The sequence below is a fragment of the Urocampus carinirostris genome, chromosome 17 (assembly GCF_059441175.1).
Source record: "Urocampus carinirostris isolate Australia breed hairy pipefish chromosome 17, RoL_Ucar_1.0, whole genome shotgun sequence".
Lineage (NCBI taxonomy): Eukaryota > Metazoa > Chordata > Actinopteri > Syngnathiformes > Syngnathidae > Urocampus > Urocampus carinirostris.
This window is the reverse complement of record NC_142365.1, coordinates 9,702,941-9,707,420: the sequence shown is the minus strand read 5'-3', so window position 1 is coordinate 9,707,420 and position 4,480 is coordinate 9,702,941.

Genomic DNA, 4,480 nt, shown 5'->3' with positions numbered 1-4,480 from the left:
GGCGACATCGCGCGGCTGAGAATGGAATTGACAAGTTCTCGCTGATTCCGTGTGCGCGTTACTTGATGACGTCAGACGCAAACGTTGCTTTAATACACGTTCGTTGGTTTTCCAGGATGATTAAAATGTAAATGTTCTGCGTTTATACAGCGCTTTTCAAGTCAACGAAGATTTCCCAAAGCGCTTTACAACGTGCTTCACACTTTTCTTGTTTACACCCCTTTACAGCACGTGTCACAAACTCACGGGCCGGGGAGTAATTTGGGGTCCGTTTAAGGGCAGTTTGAGCCTCAAACATTGAGACCCCCGCTTTGATATGAAAGTTTAAAGGGACAGTGTGTATTGTGAAGAGTCTCCTGGTGGTAAGTCATTCATTTAAAAATACATTTACTATGTTTTTAACATGCATGCTTTAAAATACTCGTAGGTGGGGGAAATTACATTTATTTGATATAACATAAACTCATTTTCCACCTTAGTGCTGGCAAGGGTACCTGGAAAAAAGCCAAAAAGGTTTTTTATCTTCTTCCTTTTTTCCTGTTCGGTTTTCTGTCTTATTTACCCTTTTCTTTCCTCTTGTTTTTCTCTCTTTTTTTCTCTATTTGTTCAAGGTTGGGCAATAAATTGAGAAGAAAAATGCAGTGTTTTGATCACTTTGAGTCTCCGTAGTTTGTATTCTGCGTTATGCTTTTTAGCACGTTTTCGGTAAGACTACACAATCTAACAACATGCAGTGGTCAGTGCGGGCCTTGGAAATAATAACTGATTGATTAGATACTGTTTGGCGTAGTTGTGTAAGTATAAACACACACACAGATATATATATATATATATTATATATAATATATATATATTATATATATTATATATATATATATATATTATATATATATAATATATGTATATTATATATATAATATATATATATATATAATATATATATATATTATATATATAATATATATATATATACATATATATATATATATATGGGCAGCACAGCGGCGCAGTGGTTAGCGCTTGTGCGGCACAGTTCATGTCATGGGAACCTGTCGTGGGTTCAGCTCCAGACTTCCTTTGTATGTTCTCCTCGTGCTTGCGTGGGCTTCCTCCGGGCACTCCGGTTTCCTCCCACATTCCAAAAACATGCATTTCAGGTCCAAATTGTCCCTAGGTGTGAATGAGTTGTCTGTCCCTGTGTGCCCTGCGATTGGCTGGCAACCAGTTCAGGGTGTCCCCTGCCCACTGCCCGGAGATGTCTGGGATGGGCTCCAGCCCCCCCCCCCCGCGACCCTAATGAGGATAAGCGGTACGGCTGATGAGATGAGATATATATATATATATATATATATATATATATATATATATATATATATATATATATATATATACTGGACTGTCTCAGAAAATTAGAATATTGTGATAAAGTTCTTTATTTTCTGTAATGCAATTAAAAAAACAAAAATGTCATACATTCTGGATTCATTACACATCAACTGAACTATTTCAAGCCTTTTATCATTTTAATATTGCTGAATTTGGCTTACAGCTTAAGAAAACTCAAAAATCCCATCTCAAAATATTAGAATATCATGAAAAAGTATACAAGTAGGCTATTCAACTAATCACCTGAATCATCTAATTAACTCGAAACACCTTGCGAGGGTTTCCTGAGCCTTAAAAACACTCAGCTTGGTTCAGTAAACTAAATCACAAGTATGGGGAAGACTGCTGATCTGACATCTGTCCAGAGGACCATCATTGATACCCTCCATCAGGAGGGTAAGACACAAAAAGAAATTTCTCAAAGAGCAGGCTGTTCACAGAGTGCAGTTTCAAAGCATATCCACAAAAAGTCTGTTGGAAGGGAAAAATGTGGCCGGAAACGCTGCACAACCAAGAGAGATGACCGCAGCCTTAACAAAATTGTGAAGAAGAGCCGCTTCCAGAATTTGGGGGAGCTTCAAAGACAGTGGGCTGAAGCTGGAGTCCAGGTATCAAAAGCCACAGTGTCCGGGAAATGGGCTACAACAGCTGTATTCCCATGGTCAAGCCACTTCTGAACTCAAGACAACGGAAGAAGCGTCTGACTTGGGCTATGGAGAAGAAGCACTGGACAGTTGCAGAGTGGTCCAAAGTCCTCTTTTCAGACAAAAGCAAGTTTTGCATTTCATTTGGAAGTCAAGGCGCCAGAGTCTGGAGAAAGGCTGGAGAGGAGCAAAATCCAAGTTGCTTGAAATCCAGTGTGAAGTTCCCACAGTCAGCAATGGTTTGGGGAGCCATGTCAGCTGCTGGTGTTGGTCCACTGTGTTTCATCAAGTCCAGAGTAAATGCAACTGTGAACCAAGAGATTTTAGAGCACTACATGCTTCCATCTGCTGAAAAGCTCTATGGAGATGAGGATTTCATTTTCCAGCATGATCTGGCACCTGCCCACAGTGCCAAAACCACCAGTAACTGGTGCACTGACCATGGCATCACTGTCCTTGATTGGCCTGCTAATTCCCCTGACCTGAACCCCATCGAGAATTTGTGGGGTATAGTTAAGAAGAAGATGAAAGACACCAGACCTACAAATGCAAATGAGCTGAAGGCCGCTATCGAAGCATCCTGGGCATCAATAACACCTCAGCAATGCCACAGGCTGATTGCCTCCATGCCACGCCGGATTGATGCAGTAATCCGTGCAAAAGGATTCCCAACCAAATACTGAGTGCATCAATGGACAGTTTCAAATGTTTGATTTAGTTTTGCTGTTATAAAATTATTTTTTTACTTGGTCTGAGGAAGTATTCTAATATTTTGGGATAGGATTTTTGAGTTTTTTTCAGCTGTAAGCCAAAATCAGCAATATTCAAATAATAAAAGGCTTGAAATAGTTCAGTTGATGTGTAATGAATCCAGAATGTATGACATTTTTGTTTTTTTAATTGCATTACAGAAAAAAAAGAACTTTATCACAATATTCTAATTTTCTGAGACAGTCCAGTATATATATAAGAGGGGGGAAGCGAGAGAGAGAGAGAGCTCGTAAAGCGAGAGTGAGACGAGAGAGGAAGAGAGAAAGCGGAAAGCAAGCGTGAGAGAGAGGGGAAAACGAGAGAGAAAGGAGGAAGTGAGAGAGAAGGCAAAGAGCGAGAGAGAGCGCGTAAGGTGAGAGAGAGTGCGAAAAGCGTGGGAGTGAGAAAGAGCAAAAAGCAAGAGAAGAGAGACAGGGAGGGGGGGGGAAGCAAGAGAGAGAGAGGGCGGACAGTGAGAGGGGAGAACGAAAGTGGAGGAAGCAAGAGAGAAGCCGAAGAGCGAGAGAGAGCAAAAAGTGAGAGAAGGAGGGAGAGAGAGAGAGAGACAGAGAAAAGTGAGAGAGGAAGAGAAAAAAATCTAAAGAAAAAGAGAGAGAGTTAAAGAAAGAGAACAAGAGAGAGAGAACAGTGGAGAAGATTTTTATTTTATTATGGAAATCCCATTTTGCCCAACGTCATCCAGACAGCTCTGGCGCTACCCAAGTCAATTGAGTTTGAGGCCCCTGCTTTAGAGTATTTAAACCAGAACTCACCTATTTTCAACAAGAATTCACCATAAGTTACCTGTTTTAAACCAAAAGTGTGTTTTTTTAAGACAGGAAGTGCCTGTTTCAAATCGGTAGGCACCTTATTTTCAACAGTTGTCAAAAAAAACATTTCCAGCTAGAGTACATCAGCATGAAGGCCCTCAAAAGATCCTGAGTGTGTGAAATTCTTAACCCAGTTTTTACACATTTTAAAGCAGAGAAGCTCCGTTCATATGCAACCTGAGTACGGGAAAGGCTCAACAGAACTCTTTTACCAGTCTAATGACATGGTAGGCATCTGTGAGGAGGTTACATTGTGAGGACCTACTTTTTCTTTTTAATTTTTTATTCTTTTATCTTTCTCAAGCTTTCTTCTAGCATTTTTGCTATTTATTCCTGCTTTTTCAATTTTTTTTTCTTATTTTCCTTGTGTTCTTTTGATTCTTCTATCCTTTTAATTCTTTTTTTCTTCCTTTCATAATTGTTTCTTCTTTTTTCCTCTATTTTTGCCTTTATTTAATTTTTATCGTCTAGGGGTTGTTTTTTTTCTTTTCTTTTTTTATTGTTGTCTTTTTTCCCTTTTGACTTTATATGTCCCCCCAAAAGTAATTTGGTGTATAATGCAACATTTTCAGATTTTTTTTCAGAATTTGCCTATTTCGAAAAACTGGTATCAAGGGAAAAAATCCCTACGCCCCTTTATTTCTGTATGCGTCATGTGTCCTGCGACTTGATGTGACGTCATATGCATGCGCCAATGGCTATATAAAGAGCGCCATCGCCGTTAGTCGGTCTTTCTGTGCTGACTTCTCATCTGGCGAAGCTGCATCGATGATGGAAAGAAGAAAGTGGAAAATGAAGCCTAAGGAGGACATAACAATCTTTAAAATAGAAGATATCGGCCTCGTTTGACAGTAGACCATTCAAATAATG